This window comes from Mobula hypostoma, chromosome 5 (genome assembly GCF_963921235.1).
Source record: "Mobula hypostoma chromosome 5, sMobHyp1.1, whole genome shotgun sequence".
NCBI classification, from domain to species: domain Eukaryota; kingdom Metazoa; phylum Chordata; class Chondrichthyes; order Myliobatiformes; family Myliobatidae; genus Mobula; species Mobula hypostoma.
Window position 1 is genome coordinate 16,739,003 of NC_086101.1, and position 15,279 is coordinate 16,754,281.

Here is a 15,279-nt window from a genome sequence, read left to right on the forward strand (position 1 = left end):
GGGTTCGATCCCACCCTCCGCTCTGGTGCTAGTAAATGAGTGGGATTTGCATGTCCTCCCTGTGAGTATGTGGGTTCCCACCCACACTCACCATTCACCCCCACCCCCACCAGGTGCTCAGCTTTCTTTCCGCATCCCAAAAGGATGAGGGCAGTGGGTTAATTGGCTGTTGTTAAACCTCCTAGTGTGTAGGTGAGGGGCAGAATTGGGTCTGTGTGGTTGGGAATGTGGGAAAAATCATGCAGGATTAGGATAAATGGGTACCTGATGGTTAATGTGGACCAGAAGGCCCAAAAGACCTGTTTGTGTACTGTGTGACTCCATGGTCCACTGTTACCCCAACAACCCTGCTTAATACTTTGCCCCCTGTGCTTATCCAGGTTCCACTGGAAGGCATCAGCAGTGCAATACATTAAAAAATTACCTAAGTTACAATAAGAAAATTAAAAAAACATAGGTAGTGCAAAAAGAGCGCAGTACAGATGAAGAGAGATTAACTTTATTTGTCACATGCACATCGAAACATTCAGCAAAATGCGTCATTTGCATCAAATCAAATCAAAGAGGATTGAACTGGACAGCCTGTTAGTGTCGCCACGCCTCCACCGCCAACATACTCTGCTCACGACTCACTATCCCTAACCCCTACTGTACATCCTCAAACTGTGGGAGGAAACGGGAGACCCGGAGGAAACTCACGTGGTCACGAGGAGAATTTATAATCTCCTTACGGACTGTGGCAGGAATCAAACTCCAGTCTTACATTGCAAAGTGTTGTTGCTAACCACATGTGACTGTACTGTCCAAAGTAAGCTTTGCCGTCAGCCTTACTCCTTCCAGCCAGTAGCTTCCTGGCTCTGTTTGCTGAAACAAAGAGAACTTGAAGGGATTTACCCCAGGATTACACCCCTGCCCTTATTCCCATGTGAATGACTAACAAGCTGCCGGCCAGTCAGGGTCAGCACAGCTATGATTTCTGTTGAAGGCCGCGGAGAGTTCAAATCCTGGAATGTGGAGCAGCAAATGATCTGCTGGAGGAACTCAGTGGGTAGAGCAGCACCTGTAGAAGGAGAGGAGTCAGAGAGTCACGGAATGATACCATACAGAAATGGGCCCTTTGTCCCAACTTATCCTTGCTCACCACATCCATATGGCCCAGTCCATCACGGATAAAGTCCTCCCCACCACTGAGCACATCTACACGGAGCATTGTCACAGAAAAGCAGCCGTCACCAGCAGAGACCCCCCCCCCCCACCCCAGATCATGCTCTCTTCTTGCTGCTGCCAATAGGAAGAAGGTACAGGAGACTCTGGACTCACACACACCAGGTTCAGGAACAGTCACTTCCACTCAACCATCAGGCTCTTGAACCAAAAGGGATAACTTAACGCAACTTCACTTGCCCCATCACTAAAATGTTTCCACAGCCTATCGACTCACTTTCAAGGACTCTTCATCTCATGTTCCCAATATTTATCTTATTTATTTATTATCGCTATCTTTCTTTCTTTTTGTACTTCCACAGTTTTTGTATTTTGCATGCTGGTTGTCTGTCCAGTTGGTGCATTGATTCTCTTGTGGTTATTGGATTTATTGAGTATGTCTGCAAGAAAGATGAATCTCAGGGTTGTATGTGGTGACATACTCGTAGGTACTTTGATAATAAATTTGCTTTGAACTTTGACCGAAACTCCAAGAGCATCATTGTCTTGTACAACTGGACATAACGTCCCAGCTCCTGTACTCAGTGCCCTGACCGATAAAGGCCTGCGTGGCAAACGCCTTCTTCACAACCCTGTCACCCTGTCAACAAGCTATGTATAGAATTGAATGGAATTGACTTTATTACTTCCATCCTTCATGTACATGAGGAGTAAAAATCTTTATGTTATGTCTCTGTCTAAATGTGCAATGTGCAATTTATAGTAATTTATAATGAATAGTATGTACAACAGGACAGTCAGTATAACATAGAACACTGTTGTGACAGCATGAATTAAGCAGTCTGATGGCCTGGTGGAAGAAGATTCCCCAGAGCCTGTTGGTCCTGGCTTTTACGCTGTGGTACTGTTTCCCGGCTGGTAACAGATGAAACAGTTTGTGGTTGGGGTGACTCGGGTCCCCAATGATCTTTCAGGCCCTTTTTACACACCTGCCTTTGTAAATGTCCTGAATCATTCAGCCGGAGACTCATTCCACCGAGATGCAACACAGAGCGTCATAGGAAGTCATTCCTGCCTGTGGCCATCAAACTTTACAACTCCTCCCTTGGAGGGTCAGACACCCTGAGCCAATAGGCTGGTCCTGGATTTATTTCATAATTTACTGGCATAATTTACATATTACTATTTAACTCTTTATGGTTTTATTACTATTTAATTATTCATGGTGCATCTGTAACGAAAACCAATTTCCCCCAGGATCAATAAAGTATGACTATGACTATGACTAGGAATAGTGGGAAATTCACATCTACAGATGCGCTGGGCTGTCCGCACCACTCTCTGCAGAGTCCTGCGATTAAGGGAGGTACAGTTCCCATACCAGACAGTGATGCAGCCAGTCAGGATGCTCTCAGTTGTGCCCCTGAATGGTTAATACTTCAGGTTAAAACCCTGCATCAGGACTTTTATGACTTTACTGAGTAATGACACAGGCTGAATGGCCAGTTCCTACTCCTATCCCTTATGCGTCTGCGTACCCGGTCATGCTGTAAGCAGCAGGCAAGGTAATGAGCGCTATAACTATGGTGACAGGGGCTGCTGTTTGTCGGGAGTACAATGTGTTGATTAGGATTGTTTGTGTTTATGAGCTGTGGGAACTATTAAAAATTATGCGTAGTTTTAAGTTGTGTTGAAATAGGCATCACATTGAAGGGCATTGTCAAAAACAATAACATTATAATGTAAACCAAGACTCACCCATCTGCTTTCCCAACCTTTAAATGTCAACATATTTTCTAAAACTAGTTGAGTGTAGTCATATTTAGAGTGCATTGTTGCAATTTTTTTGAGTCCTTTGCCAATCCAATGTCTTAAACATGAGAGATTCTGTAGGTGCTGGAAAACTTGAGCAACACATACAACATACTGGAGGAATGCAGCCGTTCAGGCCACAGTTATGGATGGTCAACCATGGAAGAAAGGGAAGGAGGAGTTGATGGGTTGGAGTAGAGATGAGAAAGGGTGAGAGGGGAACCGGAATGGGGAGTGGAAAAAGAAAGGAGGGGAGAGAACTTACCAGAAGCTAGACAAATCGATGTTTATGCCATCAGGTTGGAGGCTACCCAGCTGGAAGGTGAAGTGTTTCTCCTCCAGTCTGAGTAGAAGAGCACAGAGACCAACCTGTTGGAATGAGAATGGGAAGTCAAATTGAAATGGGTGGCCAACAGGAGATGCTGCCTTTCGTGGTGGACTGAGCAAAGTGGTCTGCCAATCTATGTCGGGTGTCATGGATGTAGAGGAGGCACTGAGAACACCAGATGCAGTGCAAGAGCTCGAAAAACTCTCAGGTGAAGTGTCCTCACTGTATTGGGACACTCGCCCTCCTTTCCTTTCTCCCATGAGCCACTCTCCTTTCCTATCAGACTCCTTCTTCTTCAGCCTATACCTCTTCCACTCATCACCTTTCACCTTTTCACTTCATTCACCCACTCACCCACTCACCTATCACCTGCCAGTTTGCTCTCCTTCCCCTTCCCCTACATTCTTACTCAAGCTTCTGCACCTCCCTTCCCCGTCCTGACGAAGGGTCAGAGCCCTAAATGTTGACTGTACATTCCCCTCCATCGATGCTGCCTGATTTGCTGAGTTCCTCCAGCGTTTTGCTGTGTTGCTCGGTTCAAAGTCTGCCCTGTCCTAAACTTGCTCTTCCTCCTGCCGTTGCCGCTCACTTGATCGCCTTGCCCTTCCTGGCGTGGGAAATATCAGGAAGCAGTCTACTGGTATACAAGTCAAATTTGGACCCGGTATTCCCGATCTCTGAGGGGCAGTGTATTAAACCCCTGCCAAAAACATTTCACGCTTCACTGCGAGTAGTTGAACGTAAAAGTATCCACAGACGAACTTCAGTGAATCACACAGGTGATCTAAAAGCAGACAATCCATCTTTCATCAGTTCAGCGTCTGAAGTTACAACAGTGCAGCTACTGACAGAGTTTAGATATTATCTGATGTCAGGTCCCGAGTAACTACATTTTTGTGCAGCTCTAAAATAGATCCCGTGAAGGCAGAATTATGTAAGCAGGCTATCTTTGCTCTGTGGCGACGAAGCAAGTGGGGTTATTGCCTCATAGCTCCATTGCCCTGACCCTGAATACAGATGTTAGCTGCTCTGCTTTCCACCTAACGATTGATTGGCCGGTGTAAAATGCCCCTTGTTGAGGTCCAAGGTAAAGGAAATCAAAATGGAGTGATGGGAATGTGCAGGAGAGAATAAGTTGCCCTGGGATAGCTTTACAGAGTCCTTCCTGAAGTGTAGACTTCAGGAAAGGGAAGTCAGTAGAATAGACACCAGTCCTCATAAGAACGTAAGAAATGGGAGCAGGAGGAGGCCATCTGGCCCGTCGAGCCTGCTCCACCATTCAATAAGATCATGGCTGATCTGACTGTGGACTCAGCTCCACCTACCTGCCTTTTTCCCCATAACCCTGAATTCCCCTACTATGCAAAAATCTATCCAACCTTGTCTTAAATCAAGGGGTCAGCAGTGAAAAGCAGGAGCCTGGGCGTCAACGTCTCAGAGGGTCTATCCTGGGCCTCACCATATTGATAAAAGTACAAAGAAGGCACGGCAGCCATTCTACTTCATTGGAAGTTTGAGGAGATTTGGTTTGTCACTCTAGCAAACTTCTACAGACGTGCCATGGAGAACATTCGAACTGGTTGCATCACCGTCGGTTATGGTGGCATCATTGCAGAGGATCAGATAAAGCTGCAGAGGTCAGACTCAGCTAGGTCCATCCTGGGCACGAGCCTCCCCACCCTCACGGCATCTTCAAAGGGAGATGCCTCAAAAAGGACCCTCACCATCAAGCACTTCCTCTCTTCTCATTACTACCATCAGGAAGGAGGTACAGGAGCCTGAAGGCACGCACTCAACATTGCAGGGACAGCTTCTTCATTCCTGCCATCAGATTTCTGAATGGACTATGAACCCATAAACCATATCTCACTTTATGTTCTCTTTTTTGCACTATTTATTTTAAAAATATACTTCTTTTTTTTAAGGCATCCATTAGTCTTGCGAGACCATGGACCTGCACCTGGAAAGTCTTTACTCTCCAGGGTGCAGGGCTGGGCAAGGTTATATGGAAGACCAGCAGTTGCCCATGCTGCAAGTCTCCCCTCTCCACGACACCACTGTTATCCAAGGGAAGGACATTAGGCCCCATACAGCTTGGCACCGGTGTCGTTGCAGAGCACTGTGTGGTTAAGTGCCTTGCTCAAGGACACAACACGCTGCATCGAACTCACAACCTTCAGGTCACTAGTCGAAAGCCTTAACCACTTGGCCATGTGCCCACAATATACTTTTTATTGCAGCTTCTAGTGCATTTCACTCTACTGCTGTGTAAAACAACACATTTCATGACATATGTCAGTGATCATAAACCCGATTCTGATTCTGATTTCTGGAACATAGAACAGTACAGCGCAGGAAAACCTTATGGCCCACGGTGATGTGTTGAACTAATTAAAGTAATAATTAAATGCCTAACTAAATGATTCCCTTCTGCCTACACAATGGTCCCTATCCCTTCATTCTCCTCATACTCATGTGTTGATGTAAGTGCCTCTTGTATTCTTTAGAGGCCTCCATTGGTCAGGGTCAACCGTGGATGCTGCACCCTAGCCGTCTACGTGATATGCAACTCAGGGCGGTACAGTGTGGGGAGTAAGCCATTACCCATGCAGTAGGCTCTCCCGCTCCATGCAGCCGATGAATCCAAAGGAATGGCAGAGACCGATACACTCTGGCACCAGCGGTGTCATAGGAGTTGCCAGTTGGTGTTGATCTCAACGTAGGACTGCCTTCGGGAATCCGGCTCTGGACTTTTCCTTGTGGTTTACTCCCGAAGCCTTCCCCATGAGTGGGTACAGCCGCAAGGGAGTGGAGGTTTGAGATCAGAGTTTTCCCTCTCCTCGGTCAGCTGTCAACCACGACTGACAAGCCCCACCTGCCCGAAGAGACTGGCTTTAAGGCTCCAGTAACCCGCCTTTGCTCCTTCTCCTGTCTGTGGGAATGGCTCTCCCAGGCTTAGTAGCTAAGCCAGACATGCAAATCAGGAGCTGGACTTGGTTGTCATAGCCAGGGGAGATAGTGGGGCAAAGCTCCCAGTATCAATTAAATGTTCTCAGTGACGAGCACCTCTTGTATTCTCTAAAGCCTTTTTAAAATCAATCTTGCATTTGTCTCCGCTACCAACCCTGGAAATGTATTCCAGGCACCAACCAATCTCTGGGTGAAAGACCTTGCCCCACTCATCTCCTTTGAACTCAGCCCATCTTAGCTTGAATGCATGATCTCTAATGTTAGATATCTCAGCCCTGGGATAAAGATACTGGCTGTCTACCTATGCCCATCATAAATTTCTACCGGCCCCCACCATACAGAGTCCTAGGGCAATGCAGCCCAGTTTGTCGGCCCTTTGGCCCGTCACAGATGCCCATCTAAGCTAGTCCAATCTGCCCACATTTGGCCCATAGCCCTTTAAGCATTTAAACTATAAATTTCCCTTTGCTGGGAGCCAGGATGAGCGTGATGAACTGAAGGGCTTCATGTGTTGTGGTTAGGGAAAATTAAAAACCGTCCTGTTGAGGGTCTTGGTTTTAAATGTTGCCTGTACTCTTCTCCATAGATGCTGCCTGGCCTGCTGAGTTCCTCCAGCATCTTGTGCATGTTGCTCGGATTTCCAGCATCTGCAGATTTTCTCTTGTTTGGAATTTAAAAAGCCGCCGTGTTTATCTTTCCTGGTTAATTTTCAAATACTTTAATGTATTTTTGTTGATCTTCAATAATAATTAATAAAAAAAGATTTAAAATGAGAAAAAAAGAAACATTTTCAAATGCACTTATTACTTGGAGGGTTAAATTCCTGACAGAAAAGCATTTTAAAATGTGGAAGGTGTTTTATCTCTATGTACTTTCTTTAAACTCATTTGTATAAACAGGATATGATGTTGAAAAATGTTAACATTGTTGGCCTCCATAATCTAAATGGGAAGAAGAGATAAAGACGTAAAGCAAGTCATAATCACCCACAGAATAAGACACATCCTGATGTAAATTCCAAACCTTTGCAGCCAAAGTCTTGGCAAAGATTAGATTAAATTAGATTATGAGGACACGCAGTCCTCTTTTATTGTCATTTAGTAATGCATGCATTAAGAAATGGTACAATGTTCCTCCAGAATGATATCACCAGTTTTAACAATAACCACAAGCACTTCTGCAGTTGCTGGAATCCCAGAGCGACACACACAGACAATGCTGGAGGAACTCAGCAGGTCAGGCAGCATCTATGGAGAGGAGCAATTCTGTCAGTAATTCAGGCCGAGACCCTTCAGCTGGACTGGAAAGGAAGAGGGAAGAATCCAGAATAAGAAAGGGGAGAGGAAGGAGTACCGGCTAGAAGGTAATAGGTGAGGGGGGGAGGGAATGCAGGTGGGTGGGGGAGGGAGGATGAAATGAGAAGCTGGGTGGTAACAGGTGGAAAAGGTGAAGAATTGAAGAAGAGGAACCTGATAGGAGAGGAGAGTGGGCCATGGGAGAAAGGGAAGGAGGAGGGGCACCGGGGGAGGTGATAGACAAGTGAAGAGAAGAGGAGAGGTAAGAGGGAAGCCTGAATGGGGAATGGAAAAACACAGAAGGGGGAGGGGGAGAAATTACAGGAAGGTAAAGTGACTGATGTTGGTTGGAGGTGACCTAGACAGAATATGTATTGCTCCTCCAACCTGAGAATGGCCTGATAGTGATAGTATCGGAAGCCATGTACTGACATGTTGGAATGGGAATGGGCAGTGCAATTAAAATAGACCATGAGACCAGAATTAGGCCATTTGGCCCATCAAGTCTGCTCCACCATTCAATCATGGCTGATCCTTTTTTTTCCCTTCCTCAGCCCCACTCCCATCTTTCTCCCCAGAGCCTTTGATGTCGTGTCCAATCAAGAAGCAATCAAGCTCTGCCTTAAATAAACCCAGCCACCTGGCCTCCACAGCTGCCTGTGGTAATAAATTATTCAAATTCACTACCCTCTGGCTACAGAAATTTCTCTGCAGTTCTGTTTTAAATGGACTAACCCCTATCCTGAGGCTGTTCTCTCTCATCCTAGACTCCCCCACCATGGGAAATATCCTTTCCACATCTACCATGCCTAGGCCTTTCGACAATCGAAAAGTTTCAATGAAATCACCCCTCATCTTTCTAAATTCCAGTGAGTACAGACCCAGGGCCATCGTATGATAACCCCGTTCATTCCCAGAATCATTCTTGTGAATCCCCTCTGACACTTCTCCAATGCCAGCACATCTTTTCTAAGATGGGGAGCCCAAAACAGTTCACAATACTCAAGATGAGGCCTCAGCAATACCTTATAAAGCCTCAGCATCAAATCACTGCTCTTGTATTCTAGACCTCTTGAAATGAATGCTAACATGGCATTTGCCTTCCTCACCACCGACTCTACCTGCTAGTTAACCTTCAGGGTGTTCTGCACAAGGACTTCCAAGTCCCTCTGCATCTCAGATGTTTGGATTTTCTCCCCGTTTAGAAAATAGTCCACACATTTATTTCTACTATCAAAACGCATGACCATGCATTTTCCAACATTATATTTCATTTGCCGCTCTCTTGCCCATTCTCCTAATCTGTCTAAATCCTTCTGCAGTCTACCTGTTTCCTCAACACTACCTGCTCCTCCACCAATCTTGGTATCATCTGCAAACTTGGCAACAAAACCATCTATTCCATCATCTAAATTATTGATGTGCAGCATAAAAAGAAGCGGTCCCAACACCGATCCCTACGGAACACCACTCGTCACTGGCTGCCAACCAGACAACGATCCTTTTATTCCCACTCGCTGCCTCCTACCAATCAGCCAATGCTCTAACCATGCCAGTAACTTTCCTGTAATACCTTGGGCTCTTAACTTGGTAAGCAACCTCATGTGTGGCACCTTGTCAAAGGCCTTCTGTAAGTCCAAATATACAAAATACACTGCACCTTCTTGATCTATGCTACGTGTAATCATCTCAAAGAATTTCAGCAGATTACTCAGGCAAGATTATCCCTTAATGAAACCATGCTGATTTTGTCCTATCTTGTCCTGTGTCACCAAGTACTCCATAGCCTCATCCTTAACAATTGGCTCTAACATCTTCCCAACCACTGAGGTCAGGCTAACAGGTCTATAATTTCCTTTCCGCTGCCTTTCTCCTTTCTTAAAGAATAGGTGACATTTGCAATTTTCCAGTCCTCTGCCACAATGCTAGAGTCCAGTGATTTTTGAGAGATCATTGCTAGTGCCTCCACAATATCACTACCTCTTTCAGAACCCTAGGGTGCAATTTATCTGACCTGGGTGACTTACGTACTCTTAGGTCTTTCAGCTTTTTGAGCACCTTCTCCCTTGTAATAGTAACTGCACTCACTTCTCTTCCCTCACACAATACAACACCTGGCACAGTTCTAGTGTCTTCCACAATGAAGACTGATGCAAAGTACTCTTTGAGTTCAGCTGCCATCTCCTTGGCCCCCACCTTGTTTTCTAGCGGTCCGATATCTACTCTCATCTCTCTTTTATCTTTAACCTGCTTTTACTATCCACTTCGGTATTTTTTTGCTAGCTTGCTTTCATATTTCATCTTTTCCCTCGAGTTCATTACATGACACCCAATCCAGTACAGCTGATCCCCGAGTAGACAGCCAGAGACTTTTCCTCAGGGCAAAAAGTGGCTAATTTATAATGTTGAGAGGAAAGTATAGAGGGAAGTCAGAGGCAGGATTTTTATACAGGGTGGTGGGTGAGTGGAACACCCCACCAGAGGCAGTGCTAGAGGCAGATACATTAGGGGCATTTAAGAGACCGGTACATTGGCACGTGGATGAATGAAAAATAGAGAGGAATGTGGGAGAGAAGGGTCAGATTGATCTTGGAGTAGGTTAAAGGGTTGGCACAGCATCGTGGGCTGAGGGGCTGGTACGGTGCTATAATGTTCTATGCTAACCGTGATTCTCTTACTGTTGACATAGAGCACGTACTTTTTGGATTTTCTTCCGAGACTAGCTGGAAGGACTGGGGTGTTTGAAGGTGAATGACGCTGACAATTTTCCTCTCTGCATGTTCGCAGGGACGGCCTGGGAAGGGCAGCTTCCAGACAAATGCACGGAGGCGAAACGAACGTTGCTGCTGGAAAATCACAGTGACAGTGACAGTGATAACAAACCCGGTTCTGATCCCAGTTCCGGTTCGGCTCATTGAAGGGTGCAGTCTGGTCTCCCAGTATAACGAGATATTCCATAAGGTAATGCCGGCTGACTCGTACGTTCCAGGGTCCATGCGGACATGCTGACAGACGTATTGAAGCTCAGTGCAGCCACTGCAAAGACTGTAGGGGAAAGAGTGTAGTCTAATGATTTCCTACTACTGGAGACAGAGGGTCTGGTCTCTGAGTCACTGCCCCGCAATATTCTGATGCTTTGTACATAGAATGTATTATCTTGTTGACACAATAAATGTCACTGAAGACGTCTGCCAAATTATGGTAACTCCTGTGTGTTCTGTTATGAATAGAATTTGCTTCTAAAATCATTGGCCACTTGTTTATTATTGTCATACATTCCGAGACACAGGGAAAAGGTTTTGCTTGCTTGCCAGCCAGGCAGATCATTCTGTGCATCAGTACATTGAGTTAGCACAATAAGGAAACTGAACGGATTACAGAATATCATGTTACCATTACAGAGACAGTTCAGATTCAGATTCATTTATCATTGAAACACACAGCGAAATGTGTCGTTAGCATTAACAACCAACGCGACCTTGGGGCCTGCTGTGGGGGCAGACTGCAAGTGTCAGCAGACATTCCAGCGCCAGCAGAGCGTGCCCACAATCATCAGCAGCAATGAAGCGACAACAGCAAAACAGGTTCCTTTCCTCCCTCCCACCCTCATGCCCGCACAGTCCTCTGACTCCAGGACAGATTTCCCGTCATCTGGCTTCAATTCCTTGACTCCAGGCTCCGAAATTTGGTACCGACCTCCCCGGACTAGCTGATGACAAGACCCCGAGCTCCAGGCTCGAGCTCCGGGCCTGCCAACTGACCAGTCCTCGTGCCTCCTGCTTGCGTGGAGTCACAGGTCTGGAACAGCACAATATCCACGGACGTCCTTCGTCACCCGTCCACGTTGCTGGCCCTTGAGTGTGCAGTGGGGCGCTGACCTCTAACTCCCCCACATCGTTGTCCCTTAACCCTAACCCGACCTGTAAGCCCTCCCTGACCCCGAAACTATCCGTATGAACTTAAAAATCTGCTAAACCTATGCCAGGTCGCTGACAAGCTAGACTGAGAGATCAGCAGATCCTCTTTATCACACGGTAGCTCTGACCAAGCGTTGAAAAACGTTTGTAATGTGCATCCTAATCCCAGCCCACCTAACAGAGCAGGATCGGGTGATGTGCTGATGTTAGAGATGAGTTACTGAGAATAAAAAGCTTATTGTATAAGGAGTGATTGATAACTCTGGGCCTGTACTCGCCGCAATGTAGGAGAACGGGCGAGGTGGGGGGGTGGTCTCGTTGAAACCTATCAGATGTTGAAAGGCCTAGATAGAGAGGATGTGAACACAGGAAGTTTCCTATAATGGGGGACTCTAGGACCAGAGGACACAGGCTCAGAATAGAGGGATGCCTATTTAGAATGGTGATGAAGAATTTCTTTAGCTGGAAGGTGGCGAATCTGTGGAATGCATTGCCACAGGCGGCTGTGGAGGCGAGGTCATTGGGAGTACTTAAGGCAGAAGTTGAGAGGTTTTTGATTAGTCAGCGTGTGAAAGGTTATGGGGAGAGGGCAGAAGAATGGGGATGAGAGGGACCTGGTTCAGCCATGCTGAAATGGCAGAGCAGACTCGATGGGCTGAGTGGCCTAATTCTGGTCCTGTGTGTTGTGGTCTTATGGTTATCAGGCAGCAGCTGAGGAAACACGTGAGCTTTCTTGGACTAGGCCACAGGTCTCGGGCAGAACAGCCCCTGGAACTTAGAGACAGGGTGAAGGGCAACTGAGGGGAATCCCTGCCAAGGGAGGGGTGTCTCCCTCTAAGTAATCGCTGGCAACTGGCAGCTGGGAGAGAGTGGCAGGATGGAGAGGGAAGGGCTTCAACAGCAAAAGGGGAGGGAGAGAAGGGGTTGCCAAGGGAGAGTCTGAGGGGTGTTAGGGGCTGAGGGAAGTAACTCCAAGTCAGGGATTGTGTCAGGGTGGGTGGGGAACTGAGGGGGGATAGGGTACCAGGATCACATGCATTCACATCATTAGGGTGTTCAGAGTGTGTATTGGGGTGTGTGTGTGTGTGTAGATATTGGTATGTGTAATAGGTACTAGTGCACGTGTACTGGCGGGCGTGTGAATCATTGTGTGTGTGTGTGTGTGTGTGTGTGTGTCTATGTGTGTATTTATGTGTCTGTGTCTGTGTACTGTATACTGTATACAACGCACAGGAGTACATTCAGCCAGAGATTCATTCCTCCGAGATGCAGCACAGAGCGTCATAGGAAGTCATTCCTGCCTGTGGCCATCAAACTTTACAACTCCTCCCTTGGAGGGTCAGACACCCGGAGCCGATAGGCTGGTCCTGGTCTTATTTCATAATTTACTGGCATAATTTACATATTACTATTTAACAATTTATTACTATTTTCTACTACTATTCTATTACTATTTATTATTTCCATGACTATTACTATTTCTATTACTATTTATTATTTATGGTGCAACTGTAACGAAAACCAATTTCCCCCGGGATCAATAAAGTATGACTATGACTATGACTACGTACAGTAGTGTGTTTATTGGTCGGTGATCCAAGGCTGTTCTGCAATCAAACTGGATCACCTACCTGCTGCACAGAGACCTTTTTCTGTCACATTTTCAAGGGGAGCTGCTCTGCACTGGCCACCCCATGTTAACAGAACATACAGAGGCACCTTCCAGTCTCAGGACTGAGAGGAAGAAAATTACTCTCAACCCCTGAGGCGGCCTCATGAGGATAGGGGAGGTAGGAGACCTGGGCTGGATGAGTAGGGTGATTCTGAGGTGTGCGATGTTTATAAGGAGGGACCTGGTGAGGTTTAAGGCTCAAGGGGAGGTTGAGGTATTTATTTAGTGATACAATGTGAATAGGCCCTTCTGGCTCTTTAAGCCACGCTGCTGAGAAACCCTCTACCGTCCCCAATTTAAGACCATAAGGCCATAAAACATAGCAGAATTAGGCCATTCAGCCCATCGAGTCTATTCTGCCATTCCATCATAGCTAATCCAGGTTCCCACTCAATTCTATACACCTGCCTTCTCACCATATCTGTTGATGGCCCGACCTATCAGGAATCAACTTCCACTTTGTATATACCCGCTGCAGTCTGTGGCAGAGCATTCCACAGAGTCTCCACTCTTCCACTCAAAAAAAGTCTTCCTTTGTTCTAAAAGGACGCCCCTCAATTTTGACTCCAGTTCTGGATACCCCCATCATAGGAAACATCCTATCCACATTCACACTATCTAGTCCTTTCAACATTCAGTAGGTTTCAATAAGATCCCGCCCCCCCCCCCGCATTCTTCTAAATTCCAGTGGGTACAGGCCCAAAACTGCAAAAAGCTCCTCATATGTTAATCCCTTCATTCCCAGAATCATCCTTCTGAACCTCCTCTGGACACTCTACAATGATGACACATCCTTTCTGAGTTATGGGGCCCAAAGCTGTTGACAACACTCCAAATGCGGCCTGCCTCCAAGTTCTTAAGCCTCAGCATAATCTCCTTACTTTTATATTCTATTCGCCTTGAAATAAATGCCAACACTGCATTTGCCTTCGTTACCACAGACTCAACCTGTAAATTAACCTTCTAGAGTCTTGTATGAGGACTCTTAAGCCCCTCTGCACTTCCGATGTTTCAACCTTCTCCCCATTTAGATAATAGATCACACTATTGTTCCTTTTACCAAAATGCATTACCATACATTTCCTAACACTGTATTCCATCTGCCACTTGTTTGCCCATTCTTCCAATTTGATCAAGTCCTGCTGCAATCGCATTGCTTCCTCAGCACTACCTACCCCTCCACCTGTCTTCGTATCATCTGCAAATTTTGCCACAAGGCCATCAGTTCCATTATCCGGATCACTGACAATGTGAAAAGTAGTGGTCCCAATACTGTTCCCTGAGGAACTCCACTAGCCAACCAAAAAAGGCCCTTTATTCCCACTCCCTACCTCCTGCTTGTTAGCCATTCTGCTATCCAGGCCAGTATCTTTCCTGTAACACCATAGTATTTTATCTTGTTAAACAGCCCTATGTATGACTTATCAAATGCCTTCTGAAAATCGAAGTAAATGCCTCTCCTTTGTCCACCCTGCTTGTTACTTCCTCGAAGAGCTCTATCCGATTTGTCAGGCAAGATTTCCCTTTATAGAAACCATGCTGACTTTGACTTATTTTATCATGAGTCTCCAAGTACCCTGAAACATCATCCTTAATATTAGACTCCAACACTTTCCCCACCATTGAGGTTAAACTAACGCTACTACTACTACTACGTCGACTCAGGCCTAGGGGGCCGGCGTCGGGCACAATGACGGACTCTCCACTTCTCCCTCTCCCTCATCAGTGTGTTCAGTTCATCAACATTAGCCGCGCCGCTGTCTTCTAGGAGCATATTGACCATAGTCTTGGGAGGGCGCCCAGGGTTCATCCTCCCAGAGGTTAAGCTAACTGACCTATAATTTCTTTTGACTTCCTCCTTTCCTAAAGAGTGGAGTGATATTTGCAATCCTCCAGTTCTCCGGGACCATGCCAGAATTCTTGAAAGATCATGAATAATGCATCTGTTATCTCTTCAGCAACCTCTCTTAGGACTCTGGGATGCAGTCCATCATGTCCAGGTAGCTTATCCACCTTAAGGCCTTTGAGTTTGCTTAGCAACTTTTCCTTTGTAGTAGAAATGGCACTCACTCCTGCTCCCTGACAGTCACGGACCTCTGGTACACTGCTCATATCTTCCAC

The 15,279-nt window shown here is 46.2% G+C and overlaps 1 long non-coding RNA gene across 1 annotated transcript; it reads right to left on the reverse strand.

Moving 5' to 3' along the window:
* Positions 1–580: 580 nt before the first annotated feature.
* Positions 581–10,686, reverse strand: LOC134346131 (uncharacterized). The gene is made up of 3 exons (XR_010017836.1): positions 10,268–10,686; positions 3,242–3,345; positions 581–1,060 (listed from the first exon to the last, which is right to left on the reverse strand). It is a non-coding gene; the product is annotated as an uncharacterized LOC134346131 (long non-coding RNA).
* Positions 10,687–15,279: the final 4,593 nt, after the last annotated feature.